This window comes from Salmo trutta, chromosome 19 (genome assembly GCF_901001165.1).
Source record: "Salmo trutta chromosome 19, fSalTru1.1, whole genome shotgun sequence".
Classification (NCBI taxonomy): domain Eukaryota; kingdom Metazoa; phylum Chordata; class Actinopteri; order Salmoniformes; family Salmonidae; genus Salmo; species Salmo trutta.
Window position 1 is genome coordinate 30,285,577 of NC_042975.1, and position 14,982 is coordinate 30,300,558.

General features: G+C 43.9%; 1 protein-coding gene across 5 annotated transcripts in view; it reads right to left on the reverse strand.

The window, feature by feature from the left end:
* The window catches only part of abr (ABR activator of RhoGEF and GTPase), a 233,895-nt gene that overhangs the window by 181,983 nt on the left and 36,930 nt on the right, over nt 1–14,982 (reverse strand). The gene's annotated exons all lie outside the window — the stretch shown is intronic.

Below are 14,982 nucleotides of genomic sequence, written 5' to 3' on the forward strand. Positions count from 1 at the left end.
ACTGAATGGTTGATACTCTCTCGCTCTCCTCCTCATCTTCCTCGCCCTCACAGAAGAGGTTGCATTAGCCCCGTTTTCTTGAGGACTATGGACTGTACTGTTGGTCTCCTACAGCCTGGGTAGTCATGGACTAGGAGGACTAGCCTGTTGGTCTCCTACAGCCTGGGTAGTCATGGACTAGGAGGACTGTGCTGTTGGTCTCCTACAGCCTGGGTAGTCATGGACTAGGAGGACTGTGCTGTTGGTCTCCTACAGCCTGGGTAGTCATGGACTAGGAGGACTGTGCTGTTGGTCTCCTACAGCCTGGGTAGTCATGGACTAGGAGGACTGTGCTGTTGGTCTCCTACAGCCTGGGTAGTCATGGACTAGGAGGACTGTGCTGTTGGTCTCCTACAGCCTGGGTAGTCATGGACTAGGAGGACTGTGCTGTTGGTCTCCTACAGCCTGGGTTGTCATGGACTAGGAGGACTGTGCTGTTGGTCTCCTACAGCCTGGGTAGTCATGGACTAGGAGGACTGTGCTGTTGGTCTCCTACAGCCTGGGTTGTCATGGACTAGGAGGACTGTGCTGTTGGTCTCCTACAGCCTGGGTAGTCATGGACTAGGAGGACTATCCTGTTGGTCTCCTACAGCCTGGGTGTGCATGAGTGGCTTCAGAAATAAGCCTCTGTCATAACTGGACAAAACAACAGTTGCTGGCTGTATTGACCTGCACTAAAGACACAGTACACACTACTACCACATCGCTACCAGTCTGTGATATGGAGAGATGCAGGTGAACTGTGTTTTTCTCTGTTTGAGACTGTTGGAGTTTGGGAGTGATGGGGGCAAAAAGGTTGTTGTGCTCGTGTCAGAGACAAAATAGATTAGTTCACTGCAAGCTGAACCTTGGTGAATGTCAAGTGTGTGTGTGTGTGTGTGTGTGTGTGTGTGTGTGTGTGTGTTACATTGAGACTGAGTCCCTGCTGAAGATGAGAGATCAGAGGAGAGAGCAGGAACAAGAGGAGACAGATGACAGTAAAGGGTCAGAGAGGTGTGGGTGTAGAGAATGGTAGTGCTGAAGAGAAAGAACAAGAGGTAGAGAGAGCAGGAGTAGAGAAGGCATGTCTGGGGAAGATGGGCTGTGTCATCTTTCCTCTCCTCAGTTCCCGTGGAAACAAGCAGTGACCTCCTGTCCTTTTGGCTGACCCCTCTCTCTCACACAAACACTCTCTCTCAAGCACACACACACACACACACACACACACACACACACACACACACTTTTGGAATCACATGAGACACTCCTGTTAGCAGTCTGTGCTCTCCCTCTCACCATCCGCTCCTCCCTCGCCACCTCTCCCTCTCGCCCTCCGCTCCCGCCATCTCCTCCCCCTCTCGCAGGCAATCTCAACGCTATGCGTTACAGGGAAGACATCCTCCTCCCTCATGTGGTACCCTTCCTGCAGGCTCATCCTGACATGACCCTCCAGCAAGACAATGCCACCAGCCATGCTGCTCGTTCTGTGCGTGATTTCCTGCAAGACAGGAATGTCAGTGTTCTGCCATGGCCAGTGAAGAGCCCAGATCTCATTCCCATTGAGCACGTCTGGGACCTGTTAGATCGGAGGGTGAGGGCTAGGGACATTCGCCCCCCCAGAAATGTCCGGGATCTTGCAGGTGCCTTGGTGGAAGAGTGGGGTAACATCTCACAGCAAGAACTGGCAAATCTGGTGCAGTCCATGAGGATGAGATGCACTGCAAATCAAATCAAAGTTTGTCACGTGCACCAAATACAACAGGTGTAGACCTTACAGTGAAATGCTTACTTACAGGCTCTAACCAATAGCACAAAAATGGTATTAGGTGAACAATAGGTAAGTAAAGAAATAAAAAATAGTATTTAATTGCAGTACATAATGCAGCTGGTGGCCACACCAGATACTGACTGTTACTTTTGATTTTGACCCCCCCCCCTTTGTTCAGTGACACATTATTCCATTTATGTTAGTCACATGTCTATGGAACTTGTTCAGTTTATGTCTCAGTTGTTGAATCTTGTTATGTTCATACAAATATTTACACATGTTAAGTTTGCGGTAAATAAACGCAGTTGACAGTGAGAGGATGTTTCTTTTTTTTGCTGAGTTTAGGTAGGGTGAAGTGAGTATGCATAGATAATAAACAGCAAGTAGCAGCAGTGTACAAAGGGGGGGGGGGGGGGGTCAATGTAAATTGTCCAGTGGTGATTTTATGAATTGTTCAGCAGTCTTATGGCTTGGGGATAGAAGCTGTTGAGGAGCCTTTTGGTCCTAGACTTGGCACTCCGGTACCGCTTTCCGTGCGGTAAGCAGAGAAAACAGTCTATAACTTGGGTGACTGGAGTGTCTGACAATTTTATGGGCTTCCCTCTGATACCACCTATTATATAGGTCCTGGATGGCGTGTGTGTGTGTGCGCACTCGATTCTGTAATTGAAACTAAAGTATATAATTTTAAGTTATTATGAATCAAACAGTAGTTGGAGGCGAGAGAGTTCATTTGAAGGGTCACACAAACATTCCCAGACACTGACACACAAGAGACTACATGTGGGTGTAGACAAACACAAAGACAAAGAGCTGCGCGAGTGAGTGAGTGAGTGAGCCTTCATCAATGTTGGATTTATGAGGAGCAGAGCTCTGATCATCATCATCATCATCATCATCCTTTGTCTTCAAAATGGGACAACGGGGCAGCGCTCCCTCATATTCTGTCACATCAGTCACAGAATGACGTGTGTGTGGGGGGCATACTCAATCTCCCAGGGCATTGGGAAGCGAGCCAATACCAACCTCCCCCCCACACACACACACACACACACACACACACACACACACACACACACACGGCCATCATCTGCAGGCAGGGCCAAACAAAGAGAACACACTTGCAGCGCCGTGTGTTAGCCTTCCCGTTGCGACACAATCCTTCCAGCATCAAATATTAACGGGCAGTCACGCTGTGGGGTAAAACAGGCCATTACCCAGTCTCTACAGTACTGTGGGTTAAAACAGGCCATTACCCAGTCTCTACAGTACTGTGGGTTAAAACAGGCCATTACCCAGTCTCTACAGTACTGTGGGTTAAAACGGGCCATTACCCAGTCTCTACAGTACTGTGGGTTAAAACAGGCCATTACCCAGTCTCTACAGTACTGTGGGTTAAAACGGGCCATTACCCAGTCTCTACAGTCCTGTGGGTTAAAACAGGCCATTACCCAGTCTCTACAGTCCTGTGGGTTAAAACAGGCCATTACCCAGTCTCTACAGTACTGTGGGTTAAAACAGGCCATTACCCAGTCTCTACAGTCCTGTGGGTTAAAACAGGCCATTACCCAGTCTCTACAGTCCTGTGGGTTAAAACAGGCCATTACCCAGTCTCTACAGTCCGGTGGGTTAAAACAGGCCATTACCCAGTCTCTACAGTCCTGTGGGTTAAAACAGGCCATTACCCAGTCTCTACAGTCAAGTGGGATAAAACAGGCCATTACCCAGTCTCTACAGTCCTGTGGGTTAAAACAGGCCATTACCCAGTCTCTACAGTCCTGTGGGTTAAAACAGGCCATTACCCAGTCTCTACAGTCCTGTGGGTTAAAACAGGCCATTACCCAGTCTCTACAGTCCTGTGGGTTAAAACAGGCCATTACCCAGTCTCTACAGTCCTGTGGGTTAAAACAGGCCATTACCCAGTCTCTACAGTCCTGTGGGTTAAAACAGGCCATTACCCAGTCTCTACAGTCCTGTGGGGTAAAACGGGCCATTACCCAGTCTCTACAGTCCTGTGGGTTAAAACGGGCCATTACCCAGTCTCTACAGTCCTGTGGGGTAAAACGGGCCATTACCCAGTCTCTACAGTCCTGTGGGGTAAAACGGGCCATTACCCAGTCTCTATAGTCCTGTGGGGTAAAACAGGCCATTACCCAGTCTCTACAGTACTGTGGGTTAAAAACGGGCCATTACCCAGTCTCTACAGTACTGTGGGTTAAAACGGGCCATTACCTAGTCTCTACAGTCCTGTGGGTTAAAACGGGCCATTACCCAGTCTCTACAATACTGTGGGGTAAAACAGGCCATTACCCAGTCTCTACAGTACTGTGGGGTAAAACAGGCCATTACCCAGTCTCTACAGTACTGTGACAGACAGACAACAAAGGTATTGGTTGATTCCCCACGAGAGGAGAATAGACTTCCAAAACTAGTGTGTGTGTGTGTGTGTGTGTGTGTGTGTGTTCTGATGATCACCTGCATCCCAGTGTTTCACCCAGTTCAATTCTCTGTCCAATTCTGGGTCATACTGTGTGATGAGGAGACCAGATGGTAGGGTCAGACTGGACAGCCCAACCCAGTCCAGTCCAAGCGGGTAATATGACCCTATCAATAGCCTCTCTGGGGAGTCCAGCAACCACACAACTTCTCACCTCCTTACAAAGGCCTTGGGGCACCAGTCCATCTGGTTAGTCTAGTCAGATACAGCAGTGCTGTATCAAACACACATAGTCAATACAGTCCAACAAACCACTAATCAGTATCGCCAGGAGAACACAACACAATCAATACCAATGTATGCTACTGGAATATATTTCCAGTGAAATGAATTACATGAAAATCATCATTAATCATTACACTGTCTAATGAATGAGGGTAGAGGGAGATATTACAGCCAGTAATCAATTCCCTTCATTGGAGATCCTAGTCAAACAACAGGCTCAGTGATGTGTACAGAGACAAAAATTGGTCTAATCTACTCGACTCTCAACCAGTGGATTAGTGAACCTGGGTAACAAAAGATGGCAATAATGGCACGGCATCAAACCATACACAACACCCCCAAAACAGACAGGTTAGCTGGCTGTCACAGGGAGCAGGAAACCAGGGAGCAGGAAACTGGCTGTCACAGGGGGCAGGAAACCACTTAACTTAGGGGGCCCAGTTCAGGTATGACCCCATACACCGCTCCATACTCCTACATTATTCAACACAGGATATGTGGCTATGGCACTCACCAATCCTGCTGGTTATGGCTTAAACACAGCCTATCGGCATGGGGAGGGGATGCACGTACACACTTAACAGGCCAGCCCACCAGCCAATGAACACGTTGAGTTCTCCCCTACTCTGCCCAGATACCCCCCTGAACCATTCTTCTCCCTCATCTAACCCCTCTCCCGTCACGCCACTTCAGCCCCGCCCGTCTCCCTAGGGAAAGAGAGGGAGAGATGAAGGAAGGAGGGAAGAGGGGGGCTTACAAGTGACTCTCCTCCCTCATCTGTCTTGGTTGTACCATATACAGTTCCATATACAAGAAGCAAGCTCTGTTTTCCACTTCACTGTCTCTACAGCGTGTAGCTACACCTGCTGCCAGTACTGCCAGTACTGTTGCTCCTTCAGACAAGCATGAGTCAAAACTTTGTTCATTTTTGTCACCCCCCCTAACCCGGACGACGCGGGGCCAATTGTTCCACAACCTGTCTCTACCTCACCAGGAGGGATTGGGGGGGGGGGGGGGGGGGCAAGAGAAGCCACTGCATTAATGGTGTACTGGATGCACAGAATAAATGACTGAAGTTAGGATACAGCTGCTCTTGAATGAATAGTGTGTGAGATGTGTTCTGTTCTTCTGTAGTAGTGATGGCACTTCAGTCAACTCTACACATAACAATGACAAATTATCTTTTGAAAAATTATAGATTTTGATAAAAATGTACAGTATCAATTGAACAAAAAAACAAGGATAAAAGAAAGGAAATCATCCCAAAAAAGATTAGCTAAAAACCGCCATTAGAATCCTTGTGATAAAGACTGTAGAACTATACTAGCACAATAGAAGAATACCAGAGCTACAGAACCTGCTCCATATGTGTAGGGCTTATCAGGCATAGTAATGTCATCTACTACACATTACAAACACCAGTCACTACATGGTTAATGTTTCTGACTGCATCTCTCAGTGTTGCTTTTGTTTAGGGGGGATGGGGTGAAGACATGGGAATCAGTGTGCATTATTGAAAGGGGATTTTAAGGTGTAGTCTGGTGCTAGTCATGGCAGACAAGGTTGATAGTTGGTAGAGATAGATGGAAGGGAATGCCCCGAGATACTGTTCAAGGTCACTTTTGTATTTTCATCCCAAATGGTTAGGATGTGGGAAGGGTGAGCTGATTGTAGATCTGCGCCAAAGGGCATTGGCTGGGAAACCCACTATTGAGTTGTGAGGACAGGGTTGACACACTCCCACAACCTACCTAAAATCCCAACCTACTCACAACCACCACACTACCGAATGTAAGGTTCCTCTCTATCATCCCCGCATCTTTCTCTCATTGCTTCTCTGTCACGTATCTTCCCTCTCTCTTCACCCACCCACCTTTCACTCTGCTGTCATACCTGCACTGTGTCTTTCTCCTCCATCTTCCGTCCCTCTCCCTTTCACCTTGTCAATCTCATGGTTTGTTTCTTTCTCCTCCATCTTCCGTCCCTCTCCCTTTCACCTTGTCAATCTCATGGTTTGTTTCTTTCTCCTCCATCTTCCGTCCCTCTCCCTTTCACCTTGTCAATCTCATGGTTTGTTTCTTTCTCCTCCATCTTCCGTCCCTCTCCCTTTCACCTTGTCAATCTCATGGTTTGTTTCTTTCTCCTCCATCTTCCGTCCCTCTCCCTTTCACCTTGTCAATCTCATGGTTTGTTTCTTTCTCCTCCATCTTCCGTCCCTCTCCCTTTCACCTTGTCAATCTCATGTTTTGTTTCTTTCTCCTCCATCTTCCGTCCCTCTCCCTTTCACCTTGTCAATCTCATGGTTTGTCTTTGGACATCTTACTTTTTATTCTAGTGTCAAAATCGACAATAGTGTAAATAGAATGATCTCAGTTACATCCAAAACTGAGATTTGCGATATGATAGGAAAACCTTGTATGTCAGAATAAATCCTGGATGAACATGGATCCTGATACCAGTCACTTTCTCCTAATACCCACCTACAATATTTTTTGTCAACAAATGTTTCATTTTGCCGTTTTAATAAGGTTAGCAGCAACATGGAAAATCGATGCGGAAATCTGTTGTAGCTCAAGTCGACTACAAAATCCACAATGCAATGCCCTCTTGGCTGGCTGGCTGGCAAGCAAACATAGCTACCAAAAACAATATCAGCACGTAGCTAGTTAGCTGTAAAATCACCTAAACAAACTGCACTATCAATTTAGGAGTTTACAATCTCACCATGTTCAACCTGCAGATCGATGTGCCTCAGACTGGAGTCTAAGATTCACAATGGCAGATACAGTGCATTCAGAAAGCATTCAGACCCCTTGACTTTTTCCACATTACGTTACGGCCTAATAATAAATTATTTATTTTTAAATCCTCAATCTACACACAATACCCCATAATGACAAATCGAAAATAAGTTTAGAAATTTTGGCAAATGCATAAAAAAAAAAAATAGAATCGGAAATGCCTTATTTACATAAGTATTCAGACCCTTTGCTGTAGTTTTCCTTCACAGAAAATACATTAGCGCAACACATACGGCAGAAAATAGCTTTATTTTCATCAGATGACAACAGAAGTGCCACGCTATTTGGCTGGCAGCCTCACAAGTAAATGAGCTTATAACGAAAAAGCAAGCAGTTTTTTGCAAAAGCGTTGCATATTTTCATATTTTTAACATTTATCATAGAAATAATGTTGCCAGTTATGTTTTGCTTAAAGTTAATCTTGAATTTTACAGGAGAAAAGTAGGCTGGCTACACCGAGAAAAGTACCAGAGTAAAGCAGCAACACATCAGTAAGAGTGCTGTCTGCTAACAGAAAGCCTGTTCATGAATTCTCATCTGAGTGGAGAAGTGCAACTGAAGCACTAAATGAGTTTGATGACGAGCAGAAATTACAATAAAAAGCAAATTAGATCTGCACTTACAAAACACAGGAAGATATTTCTTATGTGTTGTATATTTTTTTCCTGCGTAAAAAACGCAGAATTCTGCATTAATGCAAACCCTAAATTTAACTTGCTAAATAATCTAAGTGGCTGAATTACTAAAGTGATGGGCATCATATTGTGCTTTCTGCCGTGTTTGAGAAGCCAAAGCCCTTTGGATGTTATTTGTACAGCTGTCACTATTTTGATTTTCTTGCGTTTTTCTCCTTTCCGTTCTCAGCCAGTCTCCCCTCTTCTCAGAGCACAGCAGGCAGGCCCGTTTCCCTAGCGACCCCAGACTCCACCCAGACACAGCGTGTAACCTACACCTGCTGCTCCAGAGCCAGTACTGTTGCTCCTTCAGACAAGCATGAGTCAAAACTTTGTTCATTTTTGTATTTTATTTAACGAGGCAAGTCAGTTAAGAAAAATTCTTAATTACAATGACGGCCTACCCCAGCCAAACCCTAACGACGCTGGGCCAATTACGCGCCGCCCTATGGAACTCCCAATCGCGGCCGGTTGTGATACAGCCTGGAATTGAACCAGGGTCAGTAGTGACACCTCTAGCACTGAGATGCAGTGCCTTAGACCGCTGCGCCATTTGCACAATGTCTAATGTTCACATCTGCTTTTAAATGTCCAAACTCACCAAAAATGACATTCAATAGTTAGTAATCATTAGTCCAACAGTTGCAAACAAGAGATTCTATTGGACAAATTAAGGTATTTTTATCCCCGTTTCATTTGCTACCATTCAAGAAATGTTTTTCAACAGAATCGGCGGATTGAATATACCCCTGATCACGCATAAATAGTTCACTTTCATAGCAGCCACGTTGTATTCCCACTCACCTTTTCCCTTTGTTTGTGAACTAGTCAGCTGCATTTGCTAGCTAAGTAAGTGAAACTGAAAAAAATGATAATCTCTTGCTTCTCCTTCATTTTTGAATAAATTAGTTTGTGGAAAATTGTCTCTCTCTGAGTCAACTACTCACCACATTTTATGCACTGCAGTGCTCGCTAGCTGTAGCTTATTCTTTCAGTACTACATTCATTCTCTGATCCTTTGATTAGGTGGACAACATGTCAGTTCATGCTGCAAGTTGTCATAATTACTGTGTAAGGACTATGGAAGGGGGTGAGAACCAAGAGCCTCCTAGGTTTTGTATTGAAGTCAATGTACCAAGAGGACAGAAGCTAGCTGTCCGCTGGCCACACCATGGTGCTACCCTACAAAGTGATCTTGAGGCTACTGCATACCTTAATTGATTAAAAAAAACACTGTTTTGCAATGATGTGGTGACATGAATATATTTAGTGTAGTTTTATCTACAAAGGCTAACTTTTTATGAAATTCACTGAGGATGGTCCTCCCCTTCCTCCTCTGAGAAGCCTCAACTGGTATGGGTATGCTTGACATTGGCAAGACTGGGGAGTTTGTCAGGATAAAAAGAAACGGGATGGAGCTAAGTACAGGAAAAATCTTAGAGGAAAACCTGCTTCAGTCTGCTTTACATCAGACACTGGGAGAAAAATGCACCTTTCAGCAGAACAATAACCTACAACACAAGGCCAAATCTACACTTCTTGCTTACCAAAAATATAGTGAATGTTCCTGAGTGGCCAAGTTACAGTTTTGACTTAAATATGCTTGAAAATCTATGGCATGAACTGAAAATTGCTGTCTAGCCATGATTGCCAAAAGCTTGACAGAGCATATAAAGTCAGTTTCATTTCTTGCCTAATTCACTACGAAAAATCACACTTTTTTATAGAAAAACAACCAAATCAGATGTTCTAAGTCCACAATGCTTAAACCACATCAGGAGACCACATTTACATTTTTAGGCGTAGATACCCTTTAATTCAATGGCGCACCAGCAGCATACATGTAATTGCAGAGTGAGCTAAACAAATCGTCACTGGATTGATGCAATAATCACGATACCAGATATGCATAACCCATCTACCAAAAGACAGTTGTCGTCATTAGCATCATCACTACACAAACGCGCACACACAGACAGTCCATCCTGCGTTGGAAAATACGAATCACTGATGCCTTTTGTGCATATTTTATGATAATCTTCAGCATTTTAATAAATGTTATAATAAGTTCAAAACATTTAGTTGATTTCCTACTAAGTCCAATACATTTTTGAATATTGTTGAATCCCCCCCCCCCCCCCCCCCCCCCCTACAGAGGGTAGTGTGAACGGCCCAGTACATCCCCGGGGCCAAGCTTCCTGCCATCCAAAACCTCTATACCAGGCGGTGTCAAAGGAAGGCCCTAAAAATTGTCAAAGACTCCAGCCACCCAAGTCAGACCGTTCTCTCTGCTACCGCACGGCAAGCGGTACCGGAGCGCCAAGTCTAGGTCCAAGAGGCTTTTAAACAGCTTCTACCTCCAAGCCATAAGACTCCTGAACATCTAGTCAAATGGCTACCCAGACTATTTGCATTGCCCCCCCCACCACTCTCTGTTGTCATCTATGCATAGTCACTTTAATAACTCTACCTACATGTACATACTACCTCAACTAACCGGTGCCCCCACACATTGACTCTGTACCGCCCCCCCGCTCTTTAATTACGTGTTACTTTTCTCTGTTATTCTAGCCATATATATTTTTTTAAACTGCACTGTTGGTTAGGGGCTCGTAAGCAAGCATTTCACTGTATGGCCTACACCTGTTGTATTCGGCGCAAGTGACTAATACAATTTGATTGCAGACCACCTCATCCACTGTCTGGCCTAACTCCACACAACAGCACGCATGCGCTGACATATCTCATCAAATCAAATTGTACTTGTCACATGTGGCAAATACAACAGGAGGCTACTGAGGGAGGGGAGGACGGCTCATAATAATGGCTGGAATGGTATCAAACACGTGTTTTTAAAAATTTGATACAATTTCACTTATTCTGTTGCAGCAATTAATATGAGCCCATTCTACCCAAATAAGGTGCTATCAATCTCCTGTGGTGTAAACTTTACAGACTTATATTAATGATCTTGTTTTATTATTAGTGATTGATTTCATGCATAAAACGGTGTCCTGTCCCACACAGAGCACAGCTCACACTTTAAAACACTGTGCCTTAAGACTCCTTGCCTCCCCACTAACAAATGTATGTTTTAACTGGGTTAACCTTTTCTCAGTACTTTCACAGAACACTAGTCGGCACTGGGGATGGGATTTAGGACCCTCTGAATTACTGGGCAAATCCGAGAAAGTCCCATTCATTTTCAATTAGGATTTGTTTGTTTTTTACATTGTTGAATGGGAATTTCAAAATATGTCCTCAATTGGAATGGAATTGACCCCAACCCCTGGTGCTATCTAACAAACCTTCAATAGTACAACCAGAGCACGTACAGCAGACACGAGACAAAAAGCAACACGCCAACATCCATAACAGAGGTAGGCGGAGAGATACTCACGTAGCACCTCACAAATCGCTTTGTGGAAATATCAATCATCCATAATCATAACCGGAGGCTACCGTTTCACCCTGAGAGAGTCATAGCCATCAGTCACAATAACACAGCCCTATAGGTTAACCCAGTTAACACAGCACTGAGACTTTATTACTGCTATGGAAATGTGCCACTATCATATTGGCAATTTCCATGTAAAAGGACCCACCAACATGAAGTTTATAGGAGCATATACAATTTGGTGTCAAATGAAAGCTAAGAGTCAATATTTTGAGGGAAATAGATACTTTTTTTCAACCATTTTCCAATAAAAAAAAAAGTGAAATAACCAAACGCTTTGATTTCTGAAAAAAAGTCTTACGGTTTAGAAATCCATCAAAACAATAATGTTGAAGGCCCCTGCCAACTAATATGTACATTTATATTTTGTTTTGCATAAATTATTTTTGGCTTGGGCGGTATACCCTATTTGGAAAAAGCCACGGGATGGTTTTTCAATATTTCATTATGAAGCTCATCTGTACTAGTTTCCCCAAAACAGCAGTTTGAGCCAGTCACGTGTGTTTATTTACAAAGAAGCACAAAGAGCACGGGATGAGTCACTCCTCCAGAGCAACTTCAGTCAGGTGATTAAGTTACACTTGTAAGAAATACTCTAATGTTTGCAAGACATACATCTTATGACTATTAAGTTAACTATCTAATGTGCCAAATAAATTCTCTCCAGCTGGGTTTTGCTAACTTGCTAATGCTAGCTAAGTGGCTAATGTTAGCTTGCAAGACCAAGCATCTTCCCAACAGCAGCAGAGACAATCCCCTCCTGGATTAAGATCCCTGCGGTCTAATATTTGTTTTGTGGTCCCGTGTGGCTCAGTTGGTAGAGCATGGTGTTTGCAACGCCAGGGTTGTGGGTTCGATTCCCACAGGGGACCAGTACGGGGGAGGGGAAATAAAAAAAATGTATGAAATGTATGCATTCACTACTGTAAGTCGCTCTGGATAAGAGCGTCTGCTAAATGACTAAAATGTAAATGTAAAATGTTGTGTGGGCTGCAAACTGTTTTGAGATACTTGCATAATTTCATGAGCTGCCATCCACTATGAGAAATCCTTAGTACTTGTTAGCATTCTGGTAAGCGACTTATTTCCCCCCCTCATAAAATGAATAAAATAAAAAATAAAAACATGTGTGCACTACAGGTAATACCGTATATCCCGGGATGACACAGGCACGGTATGAAAATCTGGATACCGCCCAACCCTAAATGATTTGCCTTCTGTAACTGTAAGAAATATTGCGTAGTTTGTCATTCTGTTACACAAAAAAAACATCTTAGAGATATTTTCAAATTTCTCACCCTCATGAGGGAGGAATATGAAAGTACAGAATTAATAAGGTAGACCTACCAATTAGTTATACTGTTTTTACTGATAACTGTATTTCTGAATTATAAACTGATTAAAATGTGTTACTCTGTTACCAAATCAGTAACAGAGTGACTGCAATCGAATTGGCCACAATATAAAATCAGTCATAAAACAGAGTTGCAGTAGAGCACAGTACACACAGGGGTCGTACATACAGCGCAAGTGAAATTCAAGAACTTAAGTACTTTTTCAAGCACTAATATTTATTTTCAAGGACCAATTTGTAATTGTTCCGATTATGCAATTGTTTCTAGTCGACGTCACTACCTTGCAAGTCCTACTCAATGATACGTTTCACTACTTATTTACTACATACGAGTGCTAAGTCAGTACTGATGATGTTGACTGATTTCCTTATATGAACTGTAACTTTTAAATTGTTGTGTACATTATTTTTGTTCAGTGTACATAATATTAAATTGTCTTTGTATTTACATTTTTAGGCTGTCCCAACGCATAATGACATGAAAGTGAATTCTGACTTTAAAAAGGCCCTTAGTTGTATTCTATACATATTTGAAGAGCAACAAGTTATTAACGTGTTTAAGATTAAAAGACTCCCTTCCGGGGATGCTATTTACATTTTCAGGGATCCCACAAATTTGGGAACCACAGTAACTTACTACTCACCTCTCTCCCTGCTTGCTTCAACGCTTCCTCTCTCGGTGCATCTCATTTGCCTCCATTGCAGCCTGACTCACGAGGCTGTCTCACTACTCTCTATAAAGAAAATGTATTTTGTTATGAGAACTTCTAGTTGCCCATCTTTTGATCATAGCTATCTTAATTTCAGTCAACTGCTACAGCTGAGGTCAGGCTCCGTTCAACGTTAGCGTCCAACTTCATCCTTCGAGCCAGTTAGTTATAGCTGGCTACCTGGCTAATAGCCAGAAACCTTTAACTACCTAAGCTAGCTAGACATCTGACTGAAATATCAGCAACTATTCACCAGCAGTACTGTCATGGCGAAAGGTTTTGGGATTGTCTCTAGGTATTTTTGTCAGATGTTACTATGGAATACTGAAGTATAATTACAAAAATGTCACAAGTGTCAAAGGCTTTTATTGACAATTACATGAAGTTGATGCAAAGAGTCAATATTTGCAGTGTTGACCCTTCTTTTTCAAGACCTCTGCAATCCATCCTGGCATGCTGTCAATTAACTTCTGGGCCACATCCTGACTGATGGCAGCCCATTCTTGCATAATCAATGCTTGGAGTTTGTCAGAATTTGTGGGGTTTTGTTTGTCCACCCGCCTCTTGAGGATTGACCACAAGTTCTCAATGGGATTAAAGTCTGGGGAGTTCCCTGGCCATGGACCCAAAATATTGATGTTTTGTTCCCCGAGCCACTTAGTTATCACTTTTACCTTATGGCAAGGTGCCACATCATGCTGGAAGAGCCATTGTTCGTCACCAAACTGTTCCTGGATGGTTGGGAGAAGTTGCTCTCGAAGGATGTGTTGGTACCATTCTTTATTCATGGCTGTGTTCTTAGGCAAAATTGTGAGTGAGCCCACTCCCTTGGCTGAGAAGCAACCCCACACATGAATGGTCTCAGGATGCTTTACTGTTGGCATGACACAGGACTGATGGTAGCGCTCACCTTGTCTTCTCCGGACAAGCTGTTTTCCGGATGCCCCAAACAATCGGAAAGGGGATTCATCAGAGAAAATGACTTTACCCCAGTCCTCAGCAGTCCAATCCCTGTACCTTTTGCAGAATATCAGTCTGTCCCTGATGTTTTTCTTGGAGAGAAGTGGCTTCTTTGCTGCCCTTCTTGACACCAGGCCATCCTCCAAAAAGTCTTCGCCTCGCTGTGCGTGCAGATGCACTCACATCTGCCTGCTGCCATTCCTGAGCAAGCTCTGTACTGGTGGTGCCCCGATCCCGCAGCTGAATCAACTTTAGGAGACGGTCCTGGCGCTTGCTGGACTTTCTTGGGCGCCCTGAAGCCTTCATCACAACAATTGAACCGCTCTCCTTCAAGTTCTTGATGATCTGATAAATGTTTAATTTAGGTGCAATCTTACTGGCAGCAATATCCTTGCCTGTGAAGCCCTTTTTGTGCAAAGCAATGATGTGTTTCCTTGCAGGTAACCATGCTTGACAGAGGAAGAACAATGATTGCAAGCACAACCCTACTTTTGAAGCTTCCAGTCTGTTATTCGAAC